The following is a 14,106-nucleotide window of genomic DNA, read 5'->3' as shown; positions in this document are numbered from 1 at the left end:
ACATGGAGGTGGATTTCTTTTGAAATAGTGCTATGGTGTTCTTAGGGTATATTCCTAAAAGTGGAATAGCTGGGTCAAAAGGCACTTCAATTTTTAATTTTTTGAGGAATCTCCATACTGTTTTCCACAGTGGCTGCACCAGTCTGCATTTCCACCAGCAGTGCAGGAGGGTTCCCTTTTCTCCACATTCTCGCCAGCACTTATTCTGTGTTGTTTTGTTGATGAATTCCATTCTGACTGGTGTGAGGTGATATCATATTACGGTTTTAATTTGCATCTCTTTAATGATTAGTGATGTTGAGCATTTTTTCATATACCTATTGGCCATCTGTATGTCCTCTTTGGAGAAGTGTCTATTCATTTCTTTTTCCCATTTTTTGATTGGATTGTTTGTCTTTCTGGTATTGAGTTTTACAAGTTCTTTATAAATTTTGATTATTAACCCCTTATCAGATATAATTTCAAATATGTTCTCCCATTGTGTAGTTTGTCTTTTTATTCTGTTCTTATTGTCTTTAGGTGTGCAAAAGCTTTTTAGTTTGATATAGTTCCATTTGTTTATCCTGTCTTTTATTTTACTTGCTCATGGAGATAAATTGGCAAATATATTTCTGCAAGAGATGTCAGAGAGCTTACTGCCTATGTTTTCTTCTAAGATGCTTATGGTTTTATGGCTTACATTTAAGTCTTTTATCCATTTTGAGTTTATTTTTGTGGATGGTGTAAGTTGGTGGTCTAGTTTTACTTTTTGCAGGTAGATGTCCAATTTTCCCAACACCATTTGTTGAAGAGGCTGTCTTTACTCCATTATAAGCTCTTACCTCCTTTGTCAAATATCAGTTGTCTATAAAGGTGTGGGTTTATTTCTGGGTTCTCTGTTCTGTTCCATTGATCTATGTGCCTGTTCTTATGCCAGTACCAGGCTGTTTTGAGTACAACAGCCTTGTAATATAACTTGATAACTGGAAGTGTGATACCTCCCACTTATTCTTCCTTTTCAAGATTGCTGAGGCTATTCGTGTTCTCTTTTGGTTCCATATAAATTTTTGGAATATGTGTTTTATATCTTTGAAGTAAGTCATTGGTATTTTAATCGGTATTGCATTGAATTTATAAATTGCTTTGGGTAATATACACATTTTAATGATGTTTATTCTTCCTAACCATAAGCACGATATATGTTTCCACTTGTTTGTATCTTTGGTGATTTCTTTTATCAATGTTTTATAATTTTCCGAATACAAGTCTTTAATCTCCCTGGTTAAATTTATTCCTAGGTACCTAATTTTTTTGGTTGCAATGGTGAAAGGGATTGCGTTCTTTATTTCTCTTTCTGACAGTTCATTGTTAGTGTATAAAAATGCCTCTGATTTCTGAGCATTAATTTTATATCCTGCCACCTTGCTGAATTCATTTATCAGGTCCAGTAGTTTTTTGACTGAGAATTTAGGGTTTTCTATATACAATATCATATCATCTGCAAATAATCATAGTTTTACTTATTCTTTTCCAATTTGGATGCCTTTTATTTCTTTTCTTGTCTGATTGCTGTGGCTAGGACTTCCAGAACTATGTTGAATAAGAGCGGTGATTGGGGGGCACCTCTGCCTTTTTCCTGACCTTAAGGGGATTTATTTTAATTTTTTCCCATTGAGTATGATGTTGGCTGTGGGTTTGTCATAAATGGCCTTTATCATGTTGAGGTATGTTCCCTGTATTCCCACTTTGCTGAGAGTTTTGATCATGAATGGGTGCTGGATTTTATCAAATGCTTTTTCTGCATCTATTGAAATTATCATGTGGTTTTTCTCCTTCATTTTGTTTATGTGATGAATCACATTGATTGATTTGCAAATATTGTACTAGCCATGCCTCCCCAAAATAAATCCCACTTGATCATGGTGTATGATTTTTTTCATATATTGCTGGATCCGGTTTGCTAATATTTGTTGAGGATTTTAGCATCTAAATTCATCAGGGATATTGGCCTATAATTTTCTTTCTTTGTGTTGTCTTTGCCTGGTTTTGGAATCAGAATTATGCTCACCTCATAAAAGGAGCTTGGAAGTGTTCCTTCCTCTTGAATTTTTTGAAATAGCTTGAGAAGGATAGGAGTTAGTTCTTCTTTGAATATTTGGTAGAATTCACTTGTGAAGCCATCAGGCCCAGGACTTTTCTTTTTTGGGAGTTTTTTTATAACTGTTTTGATCTCATTTGTTGTAATCAGTCTGTTTAGGTTTTGTGATTTTTCCTGATTAATTTTTGGAAGATTATATGTTTCAAGAAATTTGTTCATTTCATCTAGGTTGTCTAGTTTTTTGGCATATAGTTCTTCATAGTATTTTCTTACAATCCTTTGTATTTCTGTTGTGTCAGTTGTTATTTCTCCACTCTCGTTTCTAATTTTATTTATTTGAGTCCTCTCTCTTTTTTTTTTTTGGTGAGTCTGGTTAAAGGTTCATCGATCTTGTTTGCCTTTTCAAAGAACCAGCTCCTGGGCTCATTTATCCTCTGTATTGTTTCTTTAGCCTCTATGTCATTTATTTCCGCTCTGATCTTTATTATTTTCTTCCTTCTAGTGCCTCTGGCTTTACTTGCTGTTCTTTTTCTAGTTATTTTATGCAGGGTAAAATTTTTTATTTGAGGTTTTTTTTAGCTTTTTAAGGTATGCCTGTAATGCTATGAACTTCCCTCTCTGGACTGCTTTTGCTGTATCCCATAAATTTTGAGTTGATGTATGCTCATTATTGTTCGTTTCTAGGAATTTTTTTATTTCCTCTTTGATCTCATTGTTCAGCCATTTGTTATTTAATAACATGCTATTTAGTTTCCAAGTGTTTGAGTATTTTTCAGTTTTTCTTTTGTGGTTGATTTCTAGTTTCATGCCTTTGTGATCAGAGAAAGTGCTCGATATGATTTCAATCTTTTTAAATTGTTGAGGCCACTTTTGTGCCCTAACATGTGGTCTATCCTAGAAAATGTACCATGAGCACTTGAAATGAATGTATATTCTCCTGCTTTAGGGTGAAAGATTCTGAAGATGTCTATTATATCCAGTTTATTGAGTGTGTCCTTTAAGAGTGCTGTTTCTTTATTAATTTTCTTTCTTGAAGATCTATCTAGTGTGATGTTAGTCGGGTATTGAAATCCCCTACTATTATAGTATTGCTGTTGATCTCGCCCTTTAAATCCATCAAAGTCTGCCTTATATATTTAGGTGGTCCTATATTAAGTGCGTAGATATTTATAACAGTTATATCTTCCTGTTGGATTGCTCCTTTATCATTATGTAGTGACCTTTATTTCTTACTTTTGCCTTTGTTTTAAAGTACACTTTGTCTGATATAAGTATTGCTATCCCAGCTTTTTTTTCATTTCCATTTGCGTGAAATATTTTTTTCCATCCTTTTATCTTCAGTCTATGTGCATCTTTTGTTTTAAGGTGTGTTTCTTGTAGACAGCATATGTATGGGTCTTGTTTTATTATCCATGCAGCTACCCTATGTCTTTTGATCGGATCATTTAATTTATTTACATTTAAGGTTATTATTGATATATAGTTGTTTTTTTGTCATTTTATTCTTTAAAACTGTATTACTCTTTTGCTATATTCTTTTTCCTTTTTGATCTGTTTACAATAGGCCCCTTAGCATTTCTTGCAGCATTGGTTGGTTTTAGTGAATTCCTTGAGGGTTTTTTTGGTCTGGAAAGCTTTGTATTTCTTCTTCATTTTTAAACAATAGCCTTGCTGGATAAAGTAGTCTTGGTTGTAGGTTCTTGTTCTGCATTACTTTGAATATTTCTTGCCATTCTCTTCTGGCCTCAAGTGTTTCTTTCTTTTTTTTTTTTTCTGAAGCTGGAAATGGGGAGAGACAGTCAGACAGACTCCCGCATGCGCCCGACCGGGATCCACCCAGCACGCCCACCAGGGGCGACACTCTGCCCACCAGGGGGCGATGCTCTGCCCCTCCAGGGCGTTGCTTTGCTGCGACCAGAGCCACTCTAGCGCCTGGGGCAGAGGCCAAGGAGCCATCCCCAGCGCCCGGGCCATCTTTGCTCCAGTGGAGCCTTGGCTGCGGGAGGGGAAGAGAGAGACAGAGAGGAAGGAGGGGGTGGGGGGTGGAGAAGCAAATGGGCGCTTCTCCTATGTGCCCTGGCCGGGAATTGAACCCGGGTCCCCTGCACGCCAGGCCGACACTCTACTGCTGAGCCAACCGGCCAGGGCCAAGTGTTTCTGTTGAGAAGTTGGAAGTCATCCTTATAGGGGTTCTTTTGTAGGTGATAGCCTTTTTTTCTCTAGCAGCTTTTAGTATTTTCTCTTTATCATTTAGCTTTGGTATTTTAATTACAATGTGTCTTGGTGTAGATTTCTTTGGGTTTCTCTTTAATGAAGTTCTCTGTGCTTCTTGAACTTGTGAGTTGTTTTCCTGTCTTAATTTAGGGAAGTTTTCCGCTATGATATGTTTGAACAAAGTCTCTGTCCCTTGTTCTTTCTCTTCTTCTTCAGGAAACCCTATGATGCAGATGTTATTTCTCTTCATGTTGTCACAGAGCTCTCTTAGAGTTTTCTCAGACTTTTTGAGTCTCTTTTCTTTTTTCTGCTCCGCTTCCATGCATTCATTTATCTTGTCCTCTAACTCACTGATTTGATACTCTGCTTCATCCATGCTGCTTTTAATTCCTTCCCTTATGTTCTTCATTTCTGATATTTTATTTGTCATTTGTGACTGATTCTTTTTTATTATTTCAATGTCCTTTTTTATATTTGCTATCTCTTTATTTAGGTGTTTGTAATGACCATCTATTGTTGTTCTAATATCTTTGAGCATCCTAACAATCGTTATTTTAAACTCTGCATCTGGTAATTGGTTATATCTGACTCATTCATGTCCTTTTTTAGGGATTTCTCTTGATTCATTTGTGTTGCAATTTCTCCTTCTCATTTTATCTGTGTAAGAGAAGGTTTTGGCCCCTGGATTCTCCTGGTGTGGCCTCTGTGTTCCCTAAGTGTGGTCTGTCTGCAGGCCTGCCACACCCTTTGCTGCTGCTGCCTAGGTCGTTTGGATATGGGCGTTGCTGGTGCCAGCCCACTGGGGCTGTTGCTGTGTTTTCTGCCTCTCCTTTGTGGGAGGGGCTGTGATCACGTGCTCAGGTGTACAAGCCTCGGTTGCCTCAGCTTTCGCCCCATCCCCGCAGGTGGGGTTATGCTCAGCCCTGAGGGCAGGGGTGAGCACCTTTGCTCAGCTGCAGTTCTCCAACTGATTCTGGGCTTTTGCCTTGCCCCTGCAGGAGGATCCTGCTTGTGGGATAGTGCAAACCTTGGTTCCATGGGCTGGGCAGGGCTGTGTGCCCATGCTCAGTCGTGGGATTTCACCTGTTTTGGCTTTCCCTCCACCTCCATGGGAGGAGCCAGCTCCTGTGTCAGGCCACAAGCCTCTGTTCCACAGGCTGGACAAGGCTGCGCTCCTGTGCCTTTGCTCAAGGGTGGGTCTCTGCCCCTTCTGGGGTTCCTTCCCTTACCCCACAGGCTGAATTGCAGGTGGCCCATAGCTGGGCTTGACCACTTTCCTGCATCCCCTTCTCCCCAGCCTGGCAAGACCGAGCTCACTTCTGGGCTTCAGTGGTGGCCAGCCAGCTTTCGCCCTTGCCAACAGAACTGAGCTTTCATGTCCTGTTGCCTCCTGCCCTCGGGCGAGCCCTCAGCCATGTGGGTTGGGGTGCTGCAGCTCAAACCCTAAGACTCACTACTGCAGTCCCAAAAACTCCCTCCTTCTAAGTGACTCTGCTCTAAGCACCGTGAGAGAGCTTGTTTGGCTGGTGTCCTGCTTCCCTTTGCTGGTATTGCTGTTTCCGGAGGAAATATTCACTTCAGATTTGGGGAGTGACTCGTCCCAGGGGTTAGAGTGGCTGTCTCTCAAAGTGTTTCTCCCTGTGCCTCCTAGATTACACTTTCTTCCCACTGTTCTAGTCCTCTCCTCTCTCCCCGTCCCCCTGAACCCCGGGTGAGTGGTTGTGAGAGAGGTTTTCTGTGCGGTCCCTTTAAGAAGAATCCTGGGTCTGAGAAATCAGTCTCTCACAAACAGTATCCTGACTTGTTTCCAGCCAAATACTGTCTGTATGCCTCTTCTAGGCTCTGAGGCTGCAGGCTGGGGCTTTGTTCCTGGGGCTCAGGACCCTCCCCTCTCTGCTAAACTCACTTCCCACCACACGAGTCTCACCGGGCTGCCATTCTGCCAGGGAGCTGGGCAGCCCTCTCCGCGTTTATGCTTTTCCTACCAGTCTCAGTGTGGCTTCTTCAGTGTTCCTTGGTTGAAGAGTCCTCTTAGTTTAGTCCAAAGTTGGTTTTTCCTGATGATGGTTCTTAAAATTAAGTTGTAATCCACTTTGGTTCTGGGAAGTGGAAGTTGGTATGTCCGCCTACTCCATTGTCATTTTGTCGCCTCCAGTCTCTGTTCTTTTTTCTGCTCTGCTTCCATGCCTTTGTTCAACTTGTCCTCCAACTCACTGATTTGATCCTCAGTTTCACCCATCCTGTTTTTAATTCCTTCCATTGTGATCTTCATTTCTGATATTGTATTTGTCATGTCCAACTGATTCTTTTTTAATATTTTAATGTCCTTTTTTATGCTTGCTATTTCTTTATTTAGGTGTGCATAATGACCATCCATTGCTGTTCTAAGATCCCTAAGCATCCTAACAATCATTATTTTAAACTCTTCATCTGGAAGTATGGTTATTTCCATATCATTCAGTTTATTTCCTGGAGGTTTCTCTTGTGGTTTCATTTGGATTGTGCTTCTCTATCTAATCATTATGTCTCTGTGTTTGGGTGTGTTGTTTGTATAGCTGGTTGAGTGTAGGCTTGGTGTTGTCTGCCTCCAATTTTCAGTTGTGTTATTTCTAGGTCTTGGGTTGGCATCAGCTGTTATTTGTAATCCACTGTCGGATTTGGCTTTTCTAGTAGAGCTGCTTTGAATCTTGATTTGTTTTCTTCTCAGTATTCTTAACAAGGTGGTAGTCTTGTTTACTGATCTCAGCAGGGGGCTTATTTGAAACTGTATCCAGGAATGCAGTGGGTGTAACCTGAGACTCTGAAGGCCTCATCTGCCAGTTACTCTCTCTAGGGGCGGGTTGTTTTCTCAGCTTCAGTAGGGGGAGGTGTATCTCAGATTTCCATGGAGACCTGAGTTACTACCCCTCCTCCCCACTTCTTGTTTTCAGCTGTGTCTTGTGCTGATTGGAGTTGGAGAGATGTCTGGAGATGGGTCACCTGGAACCACTTTAGTCTTGTATTGTGTGGAAGGTTCAACCCCTCCCCCAGCTATGGCTGCCTCCAGCACTGGATGAGTCAGCTTTTCAAGTCATCCCATGCATTCCTCTGCCCCTCACCATCTGTCTCTCTCTCTCCCCATTCCTTTTGGAAGACAAGCCAGCCCTTTCATCACACTTCATTCCCAGGTCCCTAGGCAAGTGGCTGTGAGCTATATTTTCTGCTCTTTTACTTGGAGTGAGAGAAGGGCTCTCACCCTCAGCCCCCCCCCCCCTCATTCCTATAAACAGGGGAGACCCAGCACTACTTGGCGCTCCCTACCAGGCTCAGTGTGGCTTCTTCTTTGCTCCTTGGTTTTTGAGAGCTGTTCTTGTAGTCCAGAGTTGGTTTTTCACACTGATGGTTCCTAAATTAATTTGTAATCCAGTTCGGTGGTGTGAGCTGGGAGTCTGTTCATCTGGCTACTCCACTGCCATCTTCAGGTCTCCCAAACTTTGACAACGTTCACATGCCTTAAACCTACATCAATATACTGATCACGACTACATATTAGCTTATGTACCTGGATGACTCATGGCGCTCACCTAACATTTACTACAAACAAAAAATTTTATTATACTGGAGGAGAAAAACAGTTATACATAAATATTCCACTGATACAAAAAACTCTCTTGAGTGAATAATACATTTCTTCAAACCCAATTAATAGTAAAACAGGGAAAATGCCTGGGAATCTGCTTTACAAGAGCAGCGATGATCTATACTAATGAAATTATAACCTAAAGACACACAATATTTTCATGCTCTTTAATAATAATTACATGATAGTAACAATAATATTAATATTAATGATAATAATAATTAGCCTGACCTGGGGTAGCACAGTGGATGAAGCGTTGACCTGGAATACTGATGTCACCTTGGAAACAGCAGGCTTGCCTGATCAAAGCACATTCAGGGTGACTACAGCGGATGAATATTTCCCCGGTTCGTTCTCTCTTCTCTCTAAAATCAGTAACTAAAATCTTTTTAGAAAAAGAATTACATTTTTTTCTCAACATTGTCTACACTGACATAGAAAAGTGCTCCCACTGGAAGTGCTCATTTACACTGGGAGTGGGACATACACCCCACAAACCGTCTGGAGATTCTTCTCTGCTCCTCACAACTGGCTGCTGCTCCTCCTGCCCTATCTCCTCCCTCATGTCCCCTCCACCCCTTCTGACATCGCCGGAGTCTGGGGATCCTCTCACCTCTACAACTCTGACCCCAAGAGAATGGCCCCTGCCTGGCAGCACCTGGCCTCACATCCACCAACATCTTTCCTCTTCCCATGCAAAGTCTTCACCTCGGGTCTGGGCTCCATTTCCCTCCAGTCCAGCTTGGTACCTTTCTCTTGACCCCACTTCTCGTCTCTGGCTGGGCAGCCTCTGGGGAACACGCCCTCCTGCTCGTACCTGACTTTAGTTTTTTCTGGTTCATTCACATGAAAACACTCAGGAACCGGGGACACTTGTGCATGTTTATCTTAGCAAAATAAATTCATTTAAACTTCATAAAATTTAAAACTACAATGGAAAAGACACCTTCCTTACAAGATCAAAACTCGTACCACCGCAACAGAGACATTTTGAAATGCAAAAACAGTAAGGGAACACACAGATTCCAAGGGAAATGGTGGGAAAATTTCTATGGGGTGGGCCGAATAAAGGTTGACGGTCTTTCTATGGAAAATATTACAGTAATTAATAAATAGGAATAGGACAATTAATTCCTTCTCCTACTCACCACTGTAAACTGACTTTGGAACCCACCTGTGTTATGCAAACATCATACAAATGGACATTATACAACACTTAGTATGGCTGAGGGCAAAAACTATGACTACAAAGACCAGCGCTTCCTACCGCTGAGATGGATGGATGCGGGAATTCCTGCTTTCTATGCACTGCACAGAAACTCGGAAACAGAATCTCCCAATGACACACAGCAGAACTGCAAGAAAAAACACAAAAATTTATCATCGAAATAGATAAATCACATCTCTCTCCTTCAGAAACGAGAGGACCCTCCCCACTTCCTTCAAAATAATCAGTAAGGAAAGAAAACACTTAACGTGAACAGCAAAGTGGATTCCTCCTTCGCAGGGACCTGCTCTGCAAGACCTTCTCTACGCACCTGCGCTAAGGTGTCATTTCCCCAGATGCCCACACGAGGGCGACAGGGCATTGTGTGGATGGCAGCTGTAAAGGTGACTGTGTTCTGCTCCACACCTGCAGTGACACATAGAAACTATGTATCTTCCTCTCCTTAAACGGTTCCTTTAGAAATCCGCAACAAACATTAACTGCACAGTCCATATACTTGCAAGTTGTCAAATACTTTTAAATAAACCCCAAGACGAATAACAAGGGCACTTACAATATAATTGCAACTGAAACCTAATAACACCATGCACCAAAACGTACAGGAAATTCTAAGTCTTACCTGCACCCATGAGCAAAGAAGAAAACCTGACGCTTCATTACTTTACCACTTTTCTTCACCACCTACGAGAGTAACCCCATGGCACTTCACCTTCACACGGCCTGGACAATGGCATCACCTGGAGCCCGAACCGCGGTGCCCAGGTCACTTCTCACCGCGGGTCCGGACTGCGCTGCACCTGAGTCCAACCGCCCTGCACCTCACTCTCCCCTCCTCTCCACTCCTTCCTGCGCACCTCTGGCCTCCAGACCCCCCATGGCCCTCATTCGTTCACTATCTTTCAGGGACACATCCAGTTAGAAAGTGCCAGAACCCAATCAGAATTGTGGACCTAAAGTTTATTGAACAAAAATCATAAAGATAGCCCTGGCCAGTTCACTCAGTGGATAGACTGTCGGCCCGGCGTATGGACAATCCAGGTTCCATTCTGGGTCAGGGCACATGGAGAAAGGACCATCTGCTTCTCCCTGCTTCCTCTCTCTCCTCCTCCAGTGGTAGAGCATGGCCCCAACGCTGTCACTTCAGGATCTGAAAACAGCTCAGTACTGGAGCACCTGCCCCAGATGGGGTTGATGCGTGGTTTCCAATGGGGCACATGTGGAAGTTTGCATCATTATTGTCCCTTCTCTCACCTAAAAAATAGATCGTTATTATAGAAGTGACAAAATTAAAAATGACTCTTTAAAGAAATTACTCAATAATACAAAGATGAGTCACGAACACAGACCAGATCTTTGCTCACCACATATCTGATCAAACATTTCTGCTCCATACAGTGACACAAAGACAATAAAATGGACTTTTCTGATCAAAATTCACATGGCTTTCTAAAACAAATAACCACACTGAAAAATGGCTTTCTAGCTAAACACAAATCTGGCCTGATAACACAATGTGGACAAAAAGGGGTTCTGTGGATAGGGTCCTTCTCGTGATCTGATAGAAAATTCCATTCTCCCCTCTCATGGTCATTGATCTGGAAACCTGTGAGGCAAGGAAATGGTGATACCCATTCCATTAACATGATTTCAAATAAGATTCTAAAACAGCCCCCCAAATAAATCACTACTACAGTTAAAATGTAATAAGATGATAAAAATGTTACATTTCAACTTTCTACAAGTCAAATTTGCCCTCAGGGCATATTCAGCCAAGATGGCAGCATTTCACATTACAGAGAGGGTGGGGGTTACTGGCGAGCAGTTCACACACTAACAGGTGCTGCTGAGCACCTACTGTGCAGAGAGCCTTCACCCCCATCTAAAAGTGCCGGGCAAAAACATCTATATTACTGAGAACACAAGCGCTACTTTATGGGAAACAAAATGAAGAGTCAGCGACCACACAAACAGCATGTCCTGTGGCGTCCTACCCCTCAAAGCATGCCTCTCTTCAACGATGACATGGAGGCTGAAACCAAAAGAACAACAACAACAACAAACACAAAACCTGCCATCTTCCAAAGACTGCCTACGGGTGTCCGAGGCTGCACATGAGCCGCCATTTACAACACACGTATGACAAAAATAAACATCAACGGTAAACATCTTTTTCAGAATATTATGCATTTGAAAATTAGGTTCCAGGACCATTAATATTCCAACTCTCCAAGGTGATTACTTACAACAAAAACATACTAACAAGACTTCTAAGCTCTTCACGTATATTATAGTCAAACATTAAACATTTTCCAGCCTTGCTTGGGTGGCCTGATGCAGTCAACATCGACCCTGCAAAACATGGTGGACTCGATCTGTGACACCCCCCTCCCCCCACACACACACACTGTCAGGACACTGCAAGAGTGCACAACTACATAGAGCACCTAAGTTAAACAACACGAGCTCATATACCCTCTCCATCTTTCTCTCCCTCCCTCTCCTCACCCCCTAACCCTGATTACCACTTGACATTTCCCTATATCCATCAGTAAACTCATTCTACCTCACCTTTTCCGCTCAGGACCATGGAGAGCACTCCTGAGCAACCAGGCACAATGTTGACCTGCCTCATCAAAATAAAATCATCTGAAATGACGACCACTGTCTCTGGCACCCGTCCTGACTGATGACTGAGCAAAGCTATCCTGGGCATTCACTTAACACCAACGCCAGGGAGTACCAGGCGTGAGTGCCATAGGGTCAAAGAGGCAACTGCAAAACCCCTGCCTACCTGCCTGCCAGGCAAAAGAAGATCTGCCATTGTAAGACACAAAATCACTTCATGAACCACTGCGGGCGCCTGGCCTCCGTTGCTTTCTCATGGCTCCTACATGCCCACTTCTGTAATATACCTTACCAAACTGTGGACAATTGCCAATGTGTGAGTCTCTCAGCAGACGTGAAGGGGGACACAATGTCATGCACACAGTACTTCCCCTTTATAGAATGCCTTGCCTCCAGACCCTTCCCTCATTTAGAATGCTAAGGACTTTTTTAATATTCTATGAATTATTCCAGTTAAAACAAAAAAGTTTTACATACTTATGTCAATTTCCAAAACATGTCTATAAATGTATTACAATACAATTTAAAACATTGACTACATTTTTCATGATCTGTCGGGAGCCGATCCACTAATGCTGGCTAACTAGGTCATAGCAGGAGAAGATCCACAACTGCTGGTTGACAAAGTCACAGCAAAAGAAGATAGAGTCACCGCAGTAAGACCAACAGCTGCGGGTTGACAAAGTCACCGCAAAGGAAAGGCACAACGATACTTCCCCCTTTAATCTTTTGAATTAATCTGGCCTTATATTCCCCCCTTTTTCTGGGTGTGTGCTATTATTTATGGCACAGGGATAATAGTACCGTGCTTTCCCTGTAGATTTGTAGTAATTTCTTTGGAAATGAGACAGAAGGTGTAAGTTGCACAGAAAAGCCTGTAAGCCCCTTGAACTGGGCTCATAAACATAAGAGGCTGGCCATGATATCCCTCATAAAGGGTTAAGTTTGTAGGAGAATTTCTTCTTATTAATCATGTTAGAAAGAATAAAGTTAGAACTTAACTAGTGTATGAATATAGTAAATGAATAAAGTTTAACTAGACATTAGAATCTTAGGTAAAGTGTAGTGGAGTGGCCTGTTGCGTGGCCTTGGATAGGAGTGCAGCCGGCTAGTAAAGAATGTCTTGTTAAAAGACTTGTTTTGTCACTGAAGGCAGTTGCTGGGCTTTTCTCAGTAAAACATTCTCATGAGATTTTTGTATTTTCCAAGAATAAGGAGAGGAATGTGGTGGGATTCATAGCAGCAATAGCAACTAATGCCTTCTGATATTATGTTGCTACTAGCTATCTTGCAGGTGCACTCTATGTATCTTTAAGTAAAAAATTACTCTTAATACTATGTCAGTTTCTTAAATAGCAAGCCTTTTGTAGTCTTGTGAAAAAAGAATTAGGACACTACATGAACTCAAGGCTATTTGCCTGAGCAAGCGGTGGTCCTTTGCTAGTCCTTGATGATTTCGTCTGCTATCTCTTTCTGTGCCCTTGACTCACAACAAGAGTAAAATAGTTATTAATTAGTACTAATCTTTTAGAAGTTTGTACCGATATTGTTATTACTATTCAAGTTATTGTATAACTGTACTTTGAATGACTTACCACCTGACTTGTAGCTTATAGATATGAATTAACTGTTATCTAGAAATATGTAACCATAGTGAAACTAAAACAATGATGTATTCAAAATACCATGTGATTGTAACTTAGTGTGTGTGCATAAAAAGTAATGTTAGACCAGCCATTGGCGGAGATGCCTGGCAGTAAATGCTAACCAGAGAATAAAGAGAAAGAAAAGAATTCGGCTCTCTCACTCGATTTTCGCCGACGCCGTCTCCTCCTGTGGGACCCCTGGATCCCCCCCGGGGCTGGACCCCGGCAATGATCCTATTGCCTTATGTTTACTTCATGAACTAAAACATAAAGGATGATTCTGGAAAAGTCCATCTGTGGAAGAAAGCCCCAAAATGCATAACACTTTCTTGTATTCTACAGCTAATGAAATGAAAGGGTACATGGCCACATTCTAAATACACAATTTGCACCAAAGGAAAATGTGGTGATAAATGTAAATTCATATGAAATTTTTGTAAAATAAAGACTTCTCCTTAAATCACAGGCTCATAGAAATGAGAACTAAATTAAATTTACACAATGTATGGTACATTGGAAGGAAAACTGGTCCTGTCCCAGTAGAGCCCAAGCTCTGCATCGATCGGGCCTTCCCAAAGATGTCTATACACGAAACGTAATGTCACACATGAAAACATTGCCCACACTTTTAATAATGCTCCTCCCTTAGTTTCACTTCATCTATTAAAATACAAAATATAGGGAAAGTATGCAAAAA

At 41.6% G+C, this 14,106-nt stretch overlaps 1 long non-coding RNA gene across 2 annotated transcripts in view; it reads left to right on the top strand.

Annotated features, from left to right (window-relative positions):
* LOC136383993 (uncharacterized) overlaps positions 1 to 12,309 on the top strand; it is a 76,376-nt gene extending 64,067 nt beyond the window's left edge. For both annotated transcript variants that reach the window (XR_010747509.1, XR_010747508.1), the window contains exon 4: positions 11,720 to 12,309. This is a non-coding gene — a long non-coding RNA (uncharacterized lncRNA). The remainder of the gene's footprint in view (positions 1 to 11,719) is intronic.
* Positions 12,310 to 14,106: the final 1,797 nt, after the last annotated feature.

Source organism: Saccopteryx leptura, chromosome 12, assembly GCF_036850995.1.
Source record: "Saccopteryx leptura isolate mSacLep1 chromosome 12, mSacLep1_pri_phased_curated, whole genome shotgun sequence".
In the NCBI taxonomy this organism is placed as follows: Eukaryota; Metazoa; Chordata; class Mammalia; order Chiroptera; family Emballonuridae; genus Saccopteryx; species Saccopteryx leptura.
This window is presented reverse-complemented; position numbering and strand designations above follow the sequence as displayed.